Here is a 22,537-nt window from a genome sequence, read left to right as displayed (position 1 = left end):
CCCTCTGACTGAGAGAGAGTGGGAGCCTGCCAGTGTTGGTTTTGCGTTGTTACAGTGGAGGTGACAGAAAGCCAGTGAACATTGTAAGAATTTTCTTTTTCCTTCCTATTCTTTTCTGTAAATAGTTTTTGGAGCTCCTTGTTTTTTCTGCACTTTGGGATTACGTTTGGTGAAATAAATCAACTCAACATCATCATCACCTTTGGCTGTGCCATCATTTCAACAACAGACAAGGATCCGCATCACAGGGAGATTTTTGTTTTAAAGGGATACTTCAACATTTTGGCAAATTGGCCTATTTAGCGCAATTCCTTGGTCATTTCGAACAGCATACTTACTTTTTTTGTGAGGGCGAGCTATTGCTTATCCAGAGGTGAGTCGGGGAAGGTTTTCGGGACGGACACAATGGAAGTGAATGGTATTTTTGGTTCCCCTCGTCAAACTCATCAAATACAAAATCCAACAACGCCAAAACACTTTGGTGGACACGTTACAATCCGCACATTCACTACGCTGTGGAACACCAACAAATAATATTGTAGCGTTACGACACTGAAGCAAATACTGGGAACTACTTTTTCTTTTGAAATCACTACGCCCAGACGCCATGTTTAGTAAGTAGTTCCATCTTAGCAATCTTCGCATAAACAACTCAATCTGGTAATTTTGCATTAATATTTCACAGCGTAGTGAATTTGCGGATTATAACGTGTCCCCAAAGTGTTTTGGCATTGTTGGATTTTGTATTTGATGAGTTTGACGAGGGGAACCAAAAATACCATTCACTTCCATTGTGTCCGTCCCGAAAACCTTCCCTGACTCACCTCTGGATAAACAACAGCTCGCCCTCACAAAAAAAGTAAGTATGCTGTTCAAAATGACTAAGGAATTGTGCTAAATGGGCCAATTTGCCAAAATGTTGAAGTATCCCTTTAAAATGTCTGACATGGGCTTTCCATGACACTTTGCTGTCTATTATAATGCTTAAAAAAAGTTCTTACTTTCATTTTTGATTTGTACACTATCAATCATTTTCACTTATTGCTGAGAGGAAAATTGAGTGTGGATTCTTTGTAATAGTTTCACTCCATTCGTCAGTTCCCTGGTCTGAAATTTTGCCAGCTGGATCAACATTTAACATGACCTCTGCTCTGGATGGTCTTATACTTGAAACCATGTTTTAAGCTGCTGTCTTGGCCAAACTTCCCTTGAAAAAGAGATCACAACAGGACTAATATGGTTAAATAAGAGCTAAAATAAAAATACATTAAAAAAAACCCAACATTTTGCCAAAAAGATAATAATACTGTTAATTCCATCATATGTTTTATAATTAACACCATTCTTGTCGATGAAGGGTATGTTTCTTTATTAGATCCTTGTTTAACTAAGCTATCGAGTTTGTTGCCGGGTTCCTTTTACGTTATTTGTTTTCACAGAGTTTCTTTTTACAATAGAGGTTTTTACTAGTAATTATTATGTCTGTTATTTTTTTTCTGTAGCTCTTACGTCTTTGTTCAGTTTTTTTCTTTTATTGCTTAATGAACTACTTATAGAGATTATTTTTCTTTTTACTCACATTTAGTATTCCTTTTGTGAGCCAAGGGCTTTTTTATTTTATTTTCCTTTATACAGCGTTCTTCAGCAGGGCAGTGTGTGTTACACAGGGAGATCAATATAGCTGAGAAGTGACCATAAGCAGCTGTCTGTCTGCAGACTATACTCTGATCTCAAAGCATTAGATGACACTTGAATGTATTGATAGTTTCTTCAGTTTGTTTGTAGATAACTGTTCTGTCATTTTTAATTTCCTTGAAATCACAGCCAAACAGTGAACACAGGGGAGTGGTCAGTAATGTGACATATAAACAGGCCACTGTTGGTTTGGTTTCCCAGGATCAAGATGTGGTCTTTGATTGTGGCACTGCGTGACGGTATCCTAGTTGGCGTCGTAATTATTGGATGCAGGGAAATACTGTACATTGTGTTCAGGAAGTTGTCTATATTTTTTAGTTTCATTGGATTTAGTGAATCGATATTGAAATCTCCACAGATAAATAATGTGTTTTGGTTTACAGAGGAAAAATACAGACGTGATGATTATATTTTTCTTCTTTTCATTATGAATTTCTACAGTCAGACATTCCATTATTCCATCCATTGCACATGTCGTATTTGTTAAGTTTTCTTCTTGAACTAATTACCTCAAACACAGAGCAGTATTTATAACAAGGTAATTTATTTTTTTCTTCTGAGTTTCCCTGACATTTACTGAACATTGCTGAGACTGTAAGGAAAAAAAAACTCCACAAAAAAAGCCTCTGTTTTTCTAATGGACAGCATCAGATAAATGCTTCAAGCAAAGAACACTTGCTTTAATCTATGGTCAACAGTATAGCACCCTCCCTGCTCTGCTGCCTCTCAAACAATAGCAACATCTGGTCCCAGCTGGTGGATGAGAAAACATCACACTCAGTTTTACACCTTAAACAGGCAGAAGCTGTGAATGTTTGCACTTCCCTGACAGATGAACACGCGTGTGCCGATCGTAAGAATTCAACACCTTTGTCAACTCATACACACAGAATCCATTCAGATTATGCAACAGGCTGTTTATTCAGTTACCGGGTTCGAACTGTGAGTCAACATTCAGGGAAATAGAAGAAAGAAAAAAAAAAAAACGTATCGAGTGGGAATAGGCTGTTCCCTGACTTGGGCTGTAAAAACAACCATGTCCTCATTGATTGCTCAGTTCTTAACTATGTTGTTAGACCTGCGGTGAGTAGCAGCTGGGAGACGGGCTAATTTTCTTTGAAATGCATAAATCATGTTTATGTTCTTGTAAATTCTCCAGGAGACTCAGACCATTTGCGTGCTGGTTGATGGTCAGTGTCACAGGGAGTGATCGTAACCCTCGTCACCCCAGCGGCTGTGTTTCTCCTGCTTTCTTCTGTCCTTCACAGGTAACAACGCTCTCCTTCCTCCTCACACGTTTTCAATGTTTTTGACTCATTTTGTTCTGCAGCTCAGTTTTCACAAACTGTTTCACAATCAAGGAACTTCTAATAGAGATATTTGGTAAGATTTAATCTGAATTGCATAACTGTGACTGACGGAGCTGAGGTCAACAGTCACAGAGTATTACATTAAAGTGAGTGAAGTATAAGCGAACCAGACAGACACGTAAACCAAGGACTCCGCCATGGTCCGACACACACGTCTTTAACTTGTTCTCTCTCCCTCTTCACTTGTTCCTCCCAGTCTCCCCATCCTCTGTTTCCATTCTTGTGGATGCGCACTACGTGAGACCTGACCCGCAAGTCATTTATTCTAATTAGACTCCACAGTTAAGCTGGAAAATGCTTTAAATGCAGCGTGTGGTCTTTAGAAGATGATCAGAATTTAATCAGGGCTCCTAATTATGGACTTTGTTAATATCAGAGAGGCGCAGTGGCATTTTGAGGACTTGTCCCTTCTCGTTAGGCGTCACATGTTGTCCTCTTTTCATATGCTCTTTTTGCTTACTTATTCCTTACTTTCTGGACTTGAAAATACCCTTTTTTCGAATATTTTTTAATTTAGAGATTGAAAAAATTAAAACACTACTTTTTTTGTTCCATTATTACATTGTCAGATTTATATGCAGACCCTGCTCTCCCTTTACTCCAGGTGTCTTGGCAGTACACAGTGCATTGTGCATTGGAGCAGACAACTTCATGAAGGGAAAAACAACAATAATCGGCTGCTTTTGCTTAAGTGCTACCATGCATTACAGCTTCAAACACCTGCCGTTTCATCAAACGTATTACTAATTCACAAAGGTGAAAGAACTGTACCATTTTATCTGTTGTGGATTATCTACATTCAGAATTAATATGCAAATAGTGGAAATTTCAGTTTTGCACGCAGTTCCAAGGCACATTTCCTTAAAAAAAAAGTGTGAATTGGCACGTCAATCATCTGTACAAAGTTTAACGTTTGATTGTACAGAATTCATTCAGTCGCTGTGCTCATCATTTTCCCCCCTTCTCTGTGGCGATAAAACAAATGTGTTATTGTGTCAGCCAATTAGGTTTAGTCCTCCGGGTGCTGCCAACATCCATAGTCAGTCGGGCAATCAAATGCTATTCTTGATTTTTTATTTGAAGGGAAATGGAAGAACAAGGCGATCAGAAGGAAAGTAATTGTTGTTGCCAACAATAATTTAGCCATCGTCTTAATCCCTTTCTGATTTACAGTGGTGGCAGAGAAGCTTCATGAGAAAATTCCTAATATAAATGTATTCATATTACAGGGCCACAGAATACTTACTGTCAGTGTTACTTGAATTGCCTACTAATTTATGTTTAAATCACCTGTTTCCAAAATGACCGGACCTACAAGGCCATACTGTCGAATATATTTAGTTGATTAAACACCAACATAATATGCAAAGTCATGGCTGCATCACAGGAGTCAGTAAGTCTAAAATACAACTGTTCTGACAGGTAAATTGAATAAACTATCAAGCATCTTGTCCGTTACTCCTCTTTATCAGCAAGTTCATGGTGTTGGAAGTGAACTCTGCAGACAGAGTTACCAGTAAATTACACAGAGAGAGATACCCAACACTTCCACTTGAGAACATGCAAACTCTCTATTTAATGACTTCCAATAAAACTTTAACTAGGGATGTAAAAACCTGTAAACCACCGTCATGCTTCATTTATCAGTCTCACTGATAACATAAAGCCCTGAAGTAGTCAGAAACTGTTCTACATTTAAGTTACACCTGAGAACAACTCATTGGCATTCAACGAAAAAGCTGAAGCAAACATCAATCCGTTCTGTCACTTTCAATTTCAACACTTTTATTGTCTTCTCAGTTCAAAAATCAGTTTCACGCTTTCTTATTTTAACTGTTGAAAAGCTCCAAAACAAATTGCAGACCACCTGTTTAAGACATGCTAACAGCGAGGTGGTGAAGTCGTTGCAACATTTATCAGTAAAACAGTGTAACATTTCTCCTATAGGCTGACAGACCATTAAAAGATTTGTACTGAACTGTGAACCGGGCTCACATTGATCAGATGACTGCACACATTATTTTCAGTGTCACCTGCGATTACATCTTCCAGTCCCCAGATAGAAGATGTTTTGTGAGGGTTCACTCCTAGTTTGCTATTTGTGCAAACCTTTTTGTCACCTTTATTTTTTTTTAAATCTCATGGTTATGCCGCTTGAGAAACTGATCTTCAGTTTGATTATGGTTGTGGGAGGTTGGTAGTCTTTTATAATCAGATGAGCTGTAACATCAGATTGAGCTAGTTAAATCATAAGCAGCGGTCACGTTTGCATGGGCCCTGTATAATCGTATTGTAAATCTGTCATATAAACACCTGAGTGGATCCGCTTCACTCGGAGCGGATTGCATTTCGGATCCGATTGTGTTATATCTACGCCGGTCGATAATCCTATCGGTGTTTTATACGTATAGTCCTTGACAGCGAAGCGGATTAAAGGGGGGATTATTTGTTCCGCGCATGCGTTCCCTCGTACATAGTGACGTGATGACGTGTGCAGTAAACGGGAAGCAGGAAAGTGAAAAACTGAATATTTATTAATATCATACACATATCTGTATATTTGACGGTATCATTTGAACTGTTGTCTTCTGGCTGTTTTTCTGTACTTCCATATACATAAATAAATATACTGTATAATCACTCATTTTTTGTTTTTATCAATGTCTACTACATTGGACTCCTTGATTGGTTGCCAAGCGACTTTTCAGTACTCTTTACGAATGCATGTGTAATAACAATAATTTTGAATCCTAATCCTAATCCTATAAATCCCAACATAAAGGGCAACAGCCGGCATGTCACATCCAGACCAAATCAGTGTAACGTCACAGTGAATAAGCAGAGAAGCATTAAATTGCTTGGATTTGGATGATATCATGTGTGAGCGTACTGTAAATGTGCCATATGAATTAGGCCAGCGGTAATGTGGAGTCGGTAAGTGGCTTTCATTCAGTGATATGGAAAAAAGAGGATCATTACTAAAATATACATCTTTACAGTTTTCAGCGTTTCCCTTTTTTGCCATTTATCTGTCATTTGTCATTATATTTTTTATGCAGTTTTTTTTCTTTTTCAAGGCTACACATACGGAATTGACAATGACACTTTAACGTGACACATGCGTGCACCCTTGTTTGTCTCCTTGTCTTTGCTGTGAGTTTATGTAAGCGGGATTATGTCATGCCGTGGTACGTGTGTGCGCCAGTTTACCTTGTGGCTGTTATATGTCACAGACAGCACCACAACTAATTGTGATTCATGCTGTAAACGGTGTTTCTTATATTGTGTATATGTAGGACACACTCGAGCGTGCAAGAAACAAAGCAGGAGTGTGAGTCATACCCCCCTGCACACACACACACACACACACATTGGGATTCACACATGGATGTGTGCATAATAGTCACCCTGAGCAGATTGTCGCTGGCTGATTTCCTTTTGCCTGAGTAAGTTTTTTTGTCCTGTAATACACACGTTTTGTTTACCAAGCCTTTCTCAAAAGGTTTTATCTTTTCAACCCGGAAGTGCATATCTACCTTTTTACAGGTATGGATGACGCAGGAGTGTAAAAGCTGGGAGTTTTGTCACGTTTTTTTTTTTTTTTTTGCAGCTTGAAAAAAAAAAGCCGCATTCATGTACACTGCAAAGATAAACACCGCAGTCGTATTTACAAGGGTAGAAAATCTTCACTATTCTGAAGTTGTGAAGTCTGTACATTGGAAAGTTATAGTCGGATGAGGTGTAAATTCCCTGAAGTTCAGAAATGCAGCTGTCAGGGTTGCCGTGTGCGGATCATGTGGGGGAACAGGATGTCAGGGCTTTTTGGCTGTCGTTACTGCCGCCGCACCAGTTTCACGAATCTGAAATAGTTGAATTACATGGAGTGATTTAGCAAAACATCTTGTTGAATCAACGTATTGAAGGTCAATTAACCTTATTTGCTGACTTGATAGTTGATTTACGCCAAGCTTTTTTGTTAAACTAATTTAAATTAAATTGATTTGAGTAACCTTTGACATTTCAAATTCTCTTTTACATTGTGAATTTTCTTGTCTGGATCCATGGCAAATTAAAACATTGTGAATAAACTCTAAGTATCTGTGCTCTGCCTTCGCCCAAAAGCTGGAATTGGCATTTGCACCTTGAAACCTTAAGTTGAATAAAGCAATAACAAGATGGACGGGAAGCTTGCTTTTATTCCACCATTCATTTGCTTGTCAGTTCAAACACCTCTTTAATATTACTTGAAGATACCTGCTGGAGAATTTTGTCTCCTAACCCCTTCCCAAACCCAGGTTCTTTAAACTATTAAAGCACAAAGTGCACAGTCAGTCTGCCCTCAGGAATGAATAATGTGGGTTCACACAGTGGCGTCGTGGCAGCAGGAGGATCTGGGAAAACAAGGAAGATGCTTTGCATACTTCCTAATCTTTCATGCAATTTTCTTTGGCATTTTCTCACTCAGTAACAATCGAATCGTCTGTTGATACCGGAACAAAGACAGTTGTAATTACGGTTAAACACCCTATATTTCGATGACAATGACTTAGCATAAATATCCGGACCCTCCCCAAGTTTTATATTTACTTCCTGTAAAACTTGAGCAACTGTAAATGTTTCCTCTCCCTGCATAATGAAATTCTTTTCACAAGCGCATTTCCATTTTCATACCACAAAATCAAAATTGCAGTTGTGGAGTTTAATACTTCTTTAGAAATATCCTTTTGAATGAGGAGAAACACAATTTACATTTTTAGCAGCTGTCGCAGGTTGCTTCAGAAAAGCGTGTGTTTGTTCAAAGGAACATGAAACGGCTCCAGAGTCGATCGGGATGCTTGATTAGTAGCAGTACAGATGTTAGGTTCTGTCTTTTACTGGTCTTTTACACTTTGAACATTTACATGTGAGGCATGATTTTAATGGAACAGTTTGTTTAAAAAAAAAGAAAAAAAAACATCTGGCTAATTGTGTTAGCTGTAAGTATGAATTTGCCTCAGAATACTCAAATTGCGGTCATTTAATAAGAGACGGTCGCAAAGCCAAGCTAATTTGTTTTACACTGTTTTTAAGCATAAAGCAAAGTGTTTATTGTGACGATTCTCTCGAGAGTAAAATGAGAACGCACAGTGAGCCAGAGTGAGGTGAGTGAGTGATTGCATAATGACATGTCATTAATGAGCCTGATTTTTTTTTTCCTTCTTTGTCCGATATAATCCATCCTTTCATTATATATTCCTCCGCAGCTGAGGAGCTGAAAGTCACAGTTAAATACTGATGGATACCTGCAGAACGATATACAGCCCCTAAGATTAATCACTGAGTAACCTTGCTTCAGAGCTTAATCTGGGATTAAGGTATGATGCCTGCTGCCAGTACGTGACAGCTATGCATGAATTTAGGAGGTAATTTGAGGTTCCAAGACATTTTCTAACCACAGCAAGAAGAAATACTACTCAGTAAAAGCTTGTATTGAAGAATCGGGTTCACACTGAGTTAAAAGCAGCAAATACTATTAGATTTCTTCTCATTCGTCTTTACTTCTGAGTGATCTCTCCGTGCTTCTCTCTGACTCATAAAGCACTTATTTATTCAACCTTTACTAGTTCAAGTAGTTTATACAACTATGCTTTGGGTTCATGAATAACAACTATCGTTTCAATTCCAGCGTGAGAATAGATGGCACGTCACACTTGACATTTCTTGTGTGTACGTGGAGGACCACGGCTCACACACAGCCTCGCTTTCACCGTCACTTTGGCCGCTCCGATCTCTGAGGGTGTGTACGAACTCCACTTGATCGATGATTCCTCCACTCTTGTTTGTTTTTTTTTTTTTTGTTTGTTTCTTTTTGCTGCACTTTGTAAAGCTAGACAGTGTGCATCCCTATTTATTTTTCATGTATCCTAAGTTCGGTGACTGCCCAATGTCAACCTGAGAGATAGTCTAATCAGCCGGAACAATGAAAGGAGGAAAAGCAACGCCACAGTGATTGAACAAATGCAGCGCAAGTGAAAGCGGTTTGAATTTCCATTCATATGAATTTGGCTGATGCCGTTATAGTTATGCCCTTCTCAACTTGAATTCTAAAAATGAATCTCTTCTAATAGAACACCAATTACTCTCTTTTATCGCAAGCCTGACTCCTGATCACAGTATAAAATCACAAAGGGAGGAAATGTTCACTGATCAAAGCTGTTTTTACAGCTGAATGAAATCAATTTGCAGACATAAACTGGTTATCATGCTGGAAGCAAAAAAAAAAAAACATAAAAACTGCTGTTTGTCCTTAAGGGCAGAAAGTGAGGCTCCAGTGAATTAAAAAGCAAAAACACAATATAAGACTCCACAAGGGATATTAGAAGACACTTAGAACTCTTATTAATCTTTTTTTTTGTTTCCCCACTCTATTTCAGCTCAGGAATGGATTTTATAATATAAAGGAGGCAGGCAGCCGGAGACTTCCAGGCTGTCCTCTCTACTTCTCCTTCACCTTCACCTTAATTTGTGAATGAAATAAATCTCCGTAAACACCTGTTGGTGCAGTTCGCTCTTTGTCTTGATTGAACAATTGCTACGTTCCGAATCAGACGGGAACGTTATTTATTAAAAAAAAACTTAATAAGGAAGGCTAGCAAGTAGAATAGTTCAAATTAAGTGTAACACATGGAAGACAAAAGGGTTCAACAGTTGATTTATTTCATTCAGTAACCCGCTTGTATGACAGTTGAGTTCTGATGTGTCTTTTACATCTTTAAATCCAGCCTTTAGCAAACATTTATCCAGAATTATCGTTCAAGCATGCTTTCAGCTGGAGGCCGGATATGTTGACACGTGAAAACAGGCTTTCATTTTAAATCTGTCCTCAAAATATGCAGACATATGTTTAAACTGTAGGCATTACAAACACATTTAAGAACACCATCCTGTAATGTTAGGATAATAAGTAGATGTTGATTTTGTAACTCTTATGTTTATTGAATTTGGACTGTTGTTTCTCGTGTTACCTCTTATGTTTCTGTAATGGTTTCAGCTTAAGAGAAGGTCCAAACACAACATATTTGACAATGTTTTCCATAAATCAACAAATTCCCCTCTATTCGAAATCAGATTAGTGATGTTCTGGCAAAACAGAGCTGTTTGTTTGTTTCCAGTTTAAAATGAAAGGATTGAAAGTTTGTTTGATGCTGTGAGTAAAATTACGATATTGAAATCCCATTTTGGAAGCACAGATTTGATATATCTAAGATGTAATTTAATTTCTGCTTTTTATTCTGGAGTCAAGATAAAACACCCAATCCATCATCTGGCTTTTTCCACTACCTCACATAAGAGTAATGCCATCAGTACAAAATTGGAGGTTGTGTGTCTGTGTGGTCTTTTTTTAAGGAATAAACTCAGCTGGCCTGTGGGAATTTTCATGTCAAATCTCACATGGGCCACATGTTAATATTAGCTAGAGGTGCTGGAACAGTTGATAAAGTATGACCTGAGGATGTTCTGCTGCTTATGGGATTTGAACTACTTAGAAAAAAGTATGAATAAGCCTGAGGAGGAGCCCCTGCTCTATGAGTAGACACACATATTCACCTAGATAGAGGACACACACACACACACACACCCACACACACACACACACACACACACACACACACACACACACACACACACACACACACACACACACACACACACTGGGGGTCATTGCTTTAACTTCCATTGTTTTCTCACAGCCATATAACAGCTTTTGTACAGTGTTTACTTAATTTACTTAACACCACAGCTTTGTGATTTACAATAACTAGAATCTTTAACCGTCTGCAACGCTAGATCTGCATGGTTATAGTTAATTATTCTGGTCCCTCAGCATTACCGAAAAAAATATGATAATTAACTGAGAACAACAATAAAACTATGAGCAGAACCCCCACTCCCCCATATATGAGTGTGGTGTGTATCTTATTGTATTGCTCTTTCTTTCTTTCTTTTTTTGGGAGGGGGATTGTGGATAGGAATGGATTGGGACCTCTGTTTTTTTTCTCTTTCTTCTTTTGTTTTATGTCGCCTGTATACCCAATTCTGATGATTGCAAATGCTGAAGGAAAAGGGCTTTATTCTGTATTTTGTTCTCACCCCTCTCAAAAAAAGAGAGAAAACCACAAACTGCCACATCTGTTAATCTGTTTACTTCGACGGAATTAAAAGAAAAAAGTTCTGGTCAAATGCTTCAACACTGTAGCAGATTTTTAGGTTTTCATATTCATCAAAATGAATAAAACAAGAATAGTTTTGGATGTTAAATAATTTAATTGAATATTGTGTCATCTTACATTAATTTCCTGCTGCAAGTGTCACCTTGATTTTCATCCTGAGAAGGATGACGGCTACTCATAAGATGTTTTATTAATTTTATATCCCCACAATACAATTACAAATACATGTATTCATGAATTCATTGTCATGTGGCTTTTCTTAGAGATGTGAACATCATAATGATTCTCCCAAATCAAGAAAACAACTCTTTTCATAATTCAGTCTAAACATTTGTTAAGCAAAGAATGACAACAGTCAGGCTTTGTAAACTTCTGTTACCAGCAGGCTTCAATTAGAGGCTGCAATGCATAATATTTCACAATATTTATATCTCTTATTAGGCGTATTTTTTCCTCATTGACCCATTTTTTTCCCCCATGATATTGCCAATTCATTCTTGCAGGAAAAGCACAGACGTAATGAAACTGCTAACAATGGCTCACTGGGCTTATTTTAATTACATGGAGCAGAGCGCAGCCTCCAAAATGCACTTTTGGAGGAACTGCTTGTGTTTTTTTTGTCTAATTACAAAGCAAACACATCCGTGTTTGCTTTCACACCTCATTCGCTGAAGTCAGAAGAACTAACCGCGGCTTACTTTTTCTGACCCGCTCCAATGATGCATGCAAACATCGGGCCGGCCGCTGACAACTTAAGTCAATTAATTTGGTGCTGGAGGTCAACAGTGTGAATTTGAAGATAATTTCTGGAGGATCGGTGCCAGTGGAATGAAGAGAAGGTGGCAGCGCGCCGTGTTGAAGCACTGCTGCTGAAACGCTATTATGAGGCAGAGCACAACAGGATTATTTGACCACAAGAAGACAAGAAATCCCAATCCGGCGTGCTGTAATGAAGATTTTAAAGAGGCCCGAGAAAATCATCAAAAAATCTATAAGGAAAAGAATTGAAACGTATTGCTTCAAACCTGGTGCAATTCTATTTCCACTTTACCTTGATGACCTTATGATGCACAAAATTTACAGGCCTGAGAGTTTTTTTTTTTTTTTTTCCATTACCTCGTCTGACTCTTAACAAATAATTCAATTAGTGTCTTCATTTTCAGTCCCGTATTCAAGTGACAGCTACTTTGTCCTAACTGCGTCAGCTGCTGATTGGAAGGTGGGGCGCACAATAACAGACATCATTGACCTAGTTTGTATGTGGGAAGAGAAATGAGACTATATTGTTGATTAGGGTCCAGAGCTGTGACTCAACGGTCTCCTTTTGTGAACCGTCTGTGTCAAGATTTGTGCTTTTGTTCCAACCTATGTAACAACGCTGCAGTGTAGCTCAGGGTTGGAGTTTCTGGAGATATGTGTATTACCTGATGTTTTTTTTTTTTTTTTTTTTTTTTTTTTTTTCCATTGGATGCATTACACAAGGCTTCAGGGCAACACAACACTCTTCAATGCACAAGTTAAATATGTTTTTTTGTGGCTGTTTGTAGTTAAGGACACAAAACCTATTCTGTTATTCAACAGTGTCATTCATGGACACAAGCAGCAAGCAACGCTGTGCCGACTGCAAATATTCTTGTGGCTGTATTGAATACCAAGATGATATGCTGTTTTCAGTGTGAAGCTGTTATTTTAGCACAGATGTTTGCACTGAACCGGCGCAGGTAGCTGTGGCCACAGACACACACGGATCTCACTCAATATTGCACCTGCTATTATAGGTTTAGTTTAGTGTCTCTGCAAAAAGAAATACATTTCCTGTTTGCATAGGTGTGAATCAAGATTCAGCTCTTATCCTTCAGCAAAACTCAACTTTGATTACACCGGAAAACTTGTTTTATGCTGTCCAGTGGGCAGACATGAATAAAATATAACAAACATATTTTGCTTTGAGGAAAACTTTGGTGAAATAGCTCCCTGCTAGAGGTGGGTTATGAACTGCTATGCCTTTTTCCTACTAAAAGGAAAATTCAATCACCTTCATCTTAAGATATTTTGCACAGCTATGTATCACCTGATTGGTTATTTGCTTCCCAACATATTCCTCTATACTCAATTTAGTGTGTTTGTATGTTTACAGATATACATTTAGATGAAAATTGTGGGCCACAGATGTGATATCTTCTATCTTTTTTTAAATCCATCCATCTTCTGTACTGCTTCATTGTGTTCGGAGTAATTATGAGCGGGAACAGAGTACAGTCTGGACAGGTCACCAGTCCATCACAGGGCAAACACACAGAGACACACACTCACACTCACGCTGAGCTGTTGTTGGTCAGTGCCACCGCAGTACGCACCGTGCACCGTTTCACCAGGATGGAGCATGAGGCCAAGGAGGCTGCGAAAAGGGACTTTCAGATATCCCCAACCTGGTTCCAAACAAGTGTTCAAATGAAAAAAACCTCTGCATCAATCTTGTGGTAAGTTGCAGTGGGTAAGCAAGCTATTGTGGAATGATAAGCTAAATTAATTGGGGGAATTTGCAAGGAGCCCTGGGCGAGCCGTTTTTCAATCTGCCTGTACTCCAGGGCACCATCAATTACAATGTCCATTAGTATTATATCAAGCCCACCATAAGTCCGACTTCTGTTTAAAAACATACAGTGTGATGTATTATCCAGACAGCACTGAGCCGAGCACTTCTTTTGCATTCATATGCGAAAACTTTGCCAGCACATTTCCTGCAGCGTGCTGAAAGTGAGGAGCCAAAGAAGCAATCAAAGTGTGAATATTTTCCATTTTACCGTCTATTCTGCTACAGAAGGAAGATCAAACTTTCCACTTTATCTTTTTCTTTTTTTTTTTTTTTTTTTTTTATGATGAAATGTCTGAAATGAAACATCTGTTTGTTTGAACAGGGGGGCATTTCCATCAATTATAAGTTTTTTTTTTCTTTATATATACTGTACACTTTCTCCATGCCCTATGGTGCAAGTACTGGTCTTGATGCTTTTAATGTCTATTTGACACGCTCTTCACCAACTCCACACTGAATTCTCTCCTGATGGAACCCCCCACTATCACTGGCTGGAGGCATTTTTTTTTTCCTCCTTCTTGAGCACATCCTTCTTTGACATGAATGAATTTATTAGCATTTTTATACCTACTTTGGATACTTCTTAAACACTTCTGAATCTCTGATGGAAGTTCTGCTGGATCGAGTCGCCGCCTGTAATGATCTGACTTTTTTTTTTTTTTTTTTTTTTTTTTGGCAAGGCTGCGATGGATATTGATGGTCTTCAGTGTTGGAAACAATGGGGGGCAACTGTATCCCTGAGGTTACATTTCAATGCACATCTTTAACCCTTCATGTAACCGAGAAATGTGAAACGTATATGTGCTTCCCTGAGTGAACAATGTGGGAATATCAGACAGAGCGGTACAAAAATGTCTGATGTTTTGAAGTCAAAAGACAAAAGGCACGTCTGAAAATGCATGCTGCAGTGTGACGAGTGAACCTGAACATACAGCCGGAGTCAAACAGAGCCATCAGGAACAACAAGAGGAGCAGAGGGTCCGGGAGCAGATGGTATGGCCCCCTCAGAGCCTTCCCTCCACATCCTCCAAGTCAGTATGGGATCGCATGAAAGGACGGCTGAGATCTACACAACTGTTTTCAGAAATGCTCTGAACAAACCTGCCGAAATTAAGCAGTGCGTAATAATGTAGCTGTCCGGTCGCTCCTTATGTTGTTTTATTCACTGTTTTGTTGTTGTGTTACAGTTTCTGAACAAGCATGTGCAAGTTGGTCTAAAGTTATCTACATTTATGATCCTTTTTTCCTTTTGTAATAAGCGGTTAGAAAAACTGATCGGTACACAATCGACAAACATTTATGGATTGTTTTTTTTCTGTTATCGCACAGTTTCCAGGTTGTACTTGTTGTGGGCTGGTGGGAATTATTGCGCCACAAGTCAGATTCTGAGAGACTGCTGATGATGCCCGATCATCTAAACATCAATGTGTGGTGGGTTTTTTTACACCGTGTAAGAAAAAAAACAAACAAAAAAAACCTGCAATTTGTGGAAAATTCAGCCTGAGAATAAGAGAAAGTAGTCCTTGTCTTGTATCTGTTGAACAAATTCAATCTCTCTTCTCTAAATACTCCAAGCTTTTGAACAAAGCATTGTGATTGTGTCAGCTTTGGCAACCAGTCTTCGTTTTCGAGAGAAAAATCCACCCATTATTTTTCTAAAGATCCACAACTTTCTCCTTTACTGAGAACCTTTGTGTGCTTGTGCTCAAAGTAATACCTTCTTTTGATTCCAAGCTACCATCTGAAAAAGTTGATCTGAAGTTAAAAGAAGCTGAATCATAGTACGACTAAGAAAATACATCAATAAAAACGATAACACCAGTCGAGGTCTAAATAATTGATCAAATGCCTTAAAATGTCTATCGCCAATGGCGTGCTTTTGGCAAGTCTTGACGCATGTTTAATCTTTGAAGAGTTATTTAGTTGCGCTAAGAGAGCCTGCTACATGAGGAGTATTCATATTGGTTGCACCTAAAAGACAATAAAAGGGGAAATCATTTTCCAGACACAGGGGAAATGAGTTTCTTTGCTAACCATACAGACGGAGCAGGCTTGCTCAAAGCTTGCATGTGGCCCAAATTACCCTTTCCTTTCATTTCATTTTGCAGATGAGATGAGATGACAGACTTTTACTTGCATTGTTCTTTTCTTATAGTAATAAACCTTTTCTAAGCAAATGAACAGGCGGACAGACTGAGTGTCCCTCTTCAAACCTCTGTTCAACGCCTTCATATTGGAGATGAAATCTAACCTGAGTTAACTCCTCCGGTTTTGGTCAAAATGTAAACGGGCTTCACTCCCTGATGAGATGTGAGGCTGGTTTTCAGCCCACATGAAGCCCACATACGACCCACCTCCACTCGCTCCTGAGGAGAAGGCATGCTGCAATACTCACCTATTATTTTAATTTTTAAGATAACTTTGTACCTGGCTGGTAACAAGTCAATACCCAGTGGGGCGGATCGATGCGGGACTTAAAGGAGGGTTCAGTCATCATGAAATAATGATGTCTTTTTCACAACTGAGCCTCCTGAGATGCTTGTTAGGAACCAGCTCTGAGTGCTGCTGAGTTCACCCACCTGCAGGAACTTAAAACGTATTTTCTGCACTGTTGTCCTCACTGCAGGTACACAAGTCTTCACATTGGTAATTTCAGAGTCACAGTTAACCTTGAAAGAAAGTTTTTGGACTGTGGAAATAAAGTCATACACACACAGTGGACTGGTAACGGGGATAGTTGTTATTGTTAATCTGTTATTTTAAAACCTGAGTTCCCTTCATGAAAGGATTCATCCGTTCATTCTGCAACATTCTGAGTTGCCCCTCAAAGTCCTGCAGTTCGCCGGCAGGTTGTTAATTTTTGATGTGCACCTCAACGTTCAGTGGCGTGCAATAAACTCCCTCATCCAAAAAAGGACAAGATCTCATCTGGGGTTTAAGGTTTTATTAACATCCGCATAGCCATTCAGGTTTTCCATTTTTTTTTTAATCCACTGTGTAAATCCTGCTGAGCTTCTCTATTAGGGTGACATTTGAAAGTATCCACAGCCTTGATGCATGTACTGCACATCTTCCACTCAATCACCTTTATTATTTATTTTTCATCTATTTAGTCACATTATTTTCCCATCCCAAAAAAAAGAGTATTAATCACAATGCTTTTATTAAAGTGCTGGCACTCTTAACTGTTTCAATAGCGGCTAAAATGTCCAAATGTTGCATAAATCACAGTCATGTAAGGACAAGGACGCATGAGACTACATCCTGTTGTCGACAACAAGCTGAGTATCGTTAGATTAAACTGTATGCAATTTGGCAACAGTAAAAAGTATTACATGAATTGCTCTTCACAGCTTGAAAAAGGAAACAAAGTCCAAAAGCTTATGATGGAAATTCTCCATATGAATTGTCATGGCAACAATACAAAGAATAATATTGTCTCCCAGACAATAAAATAGAAAAGTGTTTCCAGATAAATAATGACAAGAAAACCGATGAGGTTATGCCGACAGTTCTTCAAGACACATATGAGAACCTTTTTCCTAAGCGGCAGTGTTGGTGTGTGTCTCAGTGTGTGCAGCTTTGCGGAGACCTTCAGTGGAGAAAATTGAACAAATGACACAAGTCAGCCAGGATTTTCTAAGCTTTCCTTTGATCCATATGGTCATTGGACCGCAGAGCGTGCTCACATCAGATTGATTGTCCTCTGTTATGTGCCTATATCTGCCTCGGCTGTTGGGTGGCATTCGCCTGTGATTTAGAGGTGCCAGGTCCAGACTCTGGCCATGCAGTGCTCTACAGTCTGCGGAAGGCCCCACATGAGAGTGTAATCAGACAGTTGGCCCTGACCTCCTTTCTGAATCAGTTAACCAGTCATACAGCTTTATTCTCCAGCCAAACAGTTAAGCAGCTTGTCCCTCGTCCTCTCTGAGCCAGTCCACCAAACTTGAAGTCTGATAGAAAAGCCAATTAGATGATGGAGTCCTCAACATTTTCAATAGTCTTCTTTTTTTCAAATCATGAACTTCCAAGGTTCCCCCATCATATGGCCAGTGGCTACTTATAGTCTCATAAGGCAACCTAATAGTATGGCACGGTATTTCCAGGAAACAATCAACAGATGCCAAAAAAGAAAACCCCTCAAAAAACGAATAGCAGTCAGGAAAAAAATGCAATACGACACATTATAACCGAGAAACCAGGTTTTTGCCACGCTCTGTTTTCTTGCCACAGCTTTTCAGCTCATAGTCACGGTTGTGATTAAACACAAGGGTGTAGATAGCATTTCATGTTAACATGCATGTTGTACAATCAAAAAAAGGTTTGACCAGATGTAACATGCTTACAAATTAGGATCTCAAATCACGTCACATCCTAATCAGGTGTTTATTTCTGATCATGTGTGAGGGGATCAAAGTCACGCGGCATTATTCATTTGCATGTGTAATTTGCATTATATTGTTATTGATGTATGTGTTGTGGAGTCACAACACCAAGGACATGATTAATCAAAAGGGACAGAGGTGGAATATTGAATTTGAGGAAGGACAAAACACAGTAAAAAAACATATTAATTTTTTACTGTTATTGTGGGAGCACAAGGGAAGCAAAATCTCAAAAATCTCCATAAAACTAAATTATTACATGTCTTCACAAGATAAGACAAGAATAACAATTTCTAAAACCATTTTAGCCATTTAAGATGTGCCGGTCTCGCTGAGGCCCGATTAGATAATAGCAAAAACAAATAAAGATTTAAAGTGATGCAGGTGTCTTCGGAGGGGGAAAAGACCAAACCTTCGATAAACGCTGTCTGATTTTGATGCTCTGCACCGGAGGTTTAATAATGAAACATGAATCATGCTCTGTTAGAAGTTAATTAGGGGAATAATTTGAGGAAACTGTTGGCGACGGTGCACCGTGGAGTGACCGGTTGACAGCTTCTGTCATTACCCGAATGGATTTTTTAACTACATGCACTGAACTGACAATAAAACTCGGGGATTGTTTCCATGGTCCGAGTTGCGCTGTGATGAACTGGCTGGTTTGTCCTGCAATCAAGAATTGAATTACATTGTGTCTGGATATATGGTTAGCTCCAAAGTTTACTGGCTGGTATGAGGAGGTTATGATATGAATGATTTAATGCAACTCAGTGACACTCATTGTGCTGGAGTCATTTAGCTCCGTCAACAGATTTCAGAGCCTCTCTCCCTTCATTCAACTTGCATAACTCATATCCATATTTCCATTTTATCAGGGAAGCTGTAATGAACAGATCTGAGATTACTGTTTGATGTCGTCTTTAATCCTTCTAGTCAGGCAACTGAGACACCTTCTGGACTGCCTCTGCTGAGCAGATTTGGATCAGGAGGGTTGGGACCACCTGCCAATCAGAGGAGGGAATTTTAAGGAAGTGAACACACACTCGCATGCATTTGAGAAAAAGCTTAATAACCCCGGTAGTCATATCTGAGAAGTTCCAAACATACTCTGGAACATCATGTTATTTGCAAACTGTTTTTGGCAATGCTGTTGGAACTCAGGTTAAACAAGAATCCGTGGACGAGCCGTACGATTTACCTGTGTTTTGTAGAGAATGAAGAGATATCCATTATTCATTTCACAGGTGTTTCCAGGGCTGGTTCTGCAGATGTTGAGATGGTCTCATAGATCTACCTGCATCCCACTGGCACTTAGCATGCCTGCATAGTAAATGGGAAAATAATGACAGCGTAATTACTACTGACTTTAGCTGTCATTTTGTGAACGATGAAAATGAGATGAAATGTAAAGTGTTTTCAAGAAGAGGAATTTCATATGGACATTCGTTTAATGATGTTTCATGCATATTTAATCCATGTTGGGGTCTAAATGAGACTGTGATGATCTATGATTATCTGCGGTGATCCCAGCTGAGTGGACATGGAAACTCCAAAAAAAAAACAAAAAAAAAAACTAACTAACAGAACTTAAAAAAAATACCCTGCATCTTTATTTTAATCAGGCACATTAAAACAAATTAGTGAAATTAATAAATCAGTGTTAAGCTGCAAAGAAAGTTTGATTGTCCATACGGCCTAATTTTGAAACTCAAGTCAAAAACATCAGATAAGACATCTAATTCTTAGTCTCGAAATCAGAAGAACTCTCTGAAAACTGGATAAGTTTCCACCATTGCAGCAGTGATATTATCAGTTTGTAGCTAAATTACGCCAGGCTGCCAGGTCAAAACTCACACAGACGTTCCTCTGCTGATGTCCATTTTCAGCAGCTTTTGAGTTATAGACAAAGGGGCCAAAAAAGAAAACAAAGAGAACTATGACACTGAAATAATAATTAAAAAAGCTGAACCTCTGAACCACTTTTTTTTTTTTAACCCTTGGTGTATTTCAAATGCATCTCAGAAATGAAGGGCTAAAGTAATTAAGCTGACTTTTGATTGAAATCTTTGACATAATGTTTCTTTAAAAAAGAAAGTATTTCGTATGTATTGAAAGAAGCGTAGTCATTTGCATAAGGTTTGAAGAGCCAAATGGACGTACTAAATGCCCTTCACACATATTTATTCAAAAAACTTAATCTTGGTGTTAAATCTGAAGTTGTACTGAGGATAAGAGAGGTCAGCGTCTAATTTAAATCCTGTTCAACTAATTACTTCACCTGTTCCTGATGAAGTTTTACATGTAGGTCAAAAAGTACACAAAATGCCCCTTTTGAGTTCACTTCTAAAAGAAATACATTCTTAACACTCTTCAGAGAGAAGCATTGATATGCATTTCACATATCGGTAAATGCATAACTCATGTGGCATACTGAGGTCTGCACTAGAAGTTGTTGTCCGAAATCCAAGCAAGAATGAATAATTAAGGGCTTCCAGTCCAAATGTCAAAACAAATTCTGTGTGGAGATAAACACATGTTGTCCAAGCAAACCTTCTGATCTGTATTTACAGCGTCGCTTCCACTGTTTTCAGCCACCAAACCAAGTTCTTTCTTTTCACGTTTTTTTTTTTTTCTTTTTATTGAACTGATATCAGATTCTTTCACAAAACATGCCTGCATCTGGGTCACAGTACAAGTCACTGTAATAAAATACTGCTGTGGCTAATAATCAAACATATTCTGCATGGCAAATAAAAGTGTTTGCTTTCCGTGATCCATGCTGTAGAGGAAGAGAACGAAGGGTGACGGAGTGGAGACGAGGCAATTCTCAGGGTGTGAAGTGGTTCTTGAAGAGAGAAACACTTTATTTAGGCAGAGAAGAAATTGTGTTTTTGAAACAATACCTTCAGTGAGTCACTTGCTACTGATTGCAGATATTTATTGTGAGCTCGATTAACAACCAGTTTACTTAAGTCGTGAGAGGTACAATAGCCTAATTGGTTCTGAATTAACCAAAACGTGCTTTTCCTTTCCCATCACACATCCATCCATTATCTACACTGTTTGTCCTTTTCATTTCAGGGCCATGCAGTGCTTTTGGCCGAGCATGCCTGAATGGGAGTGTACCCCCCGCTCTCAACCGCTGTGCTCACGGTTTCCGGTCTATCACAGCGAAACACAATCACACCTACAATTTAGGGCTCCCATTTCATCTGACCTGCGTGTCACTGGGCTGACGGATTGAAATGGTGCACCTGCTGGAAAAAGGCACATAAACAGCCTTCACAGCTCAGGAACATACAAACAGCAGCAGTGCTACTTTCCCACCGCTATATGTATTCCTTAGTATATATAACATGTTGGGACAGTGTAAGTATATGATTGGAGATTAAAGTCAGTGTATCCTGCACTGCCTCCTTTGCATCCTCGTATTTATATTCAATATTCTTTATTTTATTTTCTATCATATCACGCAGCCCTTCCACTAAAGTGCAGTCTTGCAAAAGCAATGATCATTCCAAACAGCTTTGCATTTTTAAATTCTTAGACTTTCCTCTGCACCAACACGATTGAGGAGAGGTTTTTGTCCTGCATGCGCATCAGAAGGAGCCGACTACGTGCCTGATAGATTTACACTGAGGGGAAATGTGCTCATTCATCAACAAGAATAAGAGAAACAGTCTTTGAATGTTGAGAATAAATGTGACAATCAGATGTCGTTTTTGGACAACCAATTATTTAACATCAGACAGAATATGAGCTAATTGACCCAGCCTGCAAAACAACAAATGGCAACAACAAGCTTTTTTTTGTTTATGATTTTTTTTTTTGTTTTTTTTGGGGGGTGTTTGAAATTTGAAATGGTACATTTTCCTCAGATGCCAGTGTTGGGGGTTTGATCCGCCATGTTGCCTCATCCATGTGTCTGAAAGGCCTTTGGGTAAGAACTGAACACCAGATTGCTCTTAATGAATGCTGAGCTGCTTTGCACGACCTCTGTCGATATCTGATCATGTGAGTGAATGGGTTGAGTGGATAACTGTCACTAAGAGTCTCACTTTCAATTTTATATATTAGCGCTGTTTTTGAAATAATCGGTGTGTGTGTGTGTGTGTGTGTGTGTGCCTATGAGACTAGAGGCCAAGGCTTTACACTCCTCTAGAAACATGCTTTTGTGTGCGTGATGATCACTCCCATGCGTTCCTCCTGTGATGGATTGGCGTCCTGCCCAGCGCGTTCCTTGGCTTTTTCCTCCAGTCAGCTGCGATCGGCTTCTGTCTG

General features: G+C 39.0%; 1 protein-coding gene across 1 annotated transcript in view; it reads right to left on the bottom strand.

Moving 5' to 3' along the window:
- Positions 1-15,536: 15,536 nt before the first annotated feature.
- The window catches only part of mtnr1bb (melatonin receptor 1Bb), a 52,509-nt gene continuing 45,508 nt past the window's right edge, over positions 15,537-22,537 (bottom strand). The window contains exons 5-6 of the transcript XR_003932346.1: positions 21,485-21,488; positions 15,537-15,547 (exon numbers count right to left, since the gene is read on the bottom strand). The gene's annotated coding sequence lies outside the window, so the exon portion shown is untranslated. The remainder of the gene's footprint in view (positions 15,548-21,484; positions 21,489-22,537) is intronic.

Source organism: Salarias fasciatus, chromosome 10, assembly GCF_902148845.1.
Source record: "Salarias fasciatus chromosome 10, fSalaFa1.1, whole genome shotgun sequence".
Lineage (NCBI taxonomy): Eukaryota > Metazoa > Chordata > Actinopteri > Blenniiformes > Blenniidae > Salarias > Salarias fasciatus.
The sequence above is the reverse complement of the archived record's forward strand: the minus strand, read 5'-3'. Positions and strand labels throughout refer to the sequence as shown.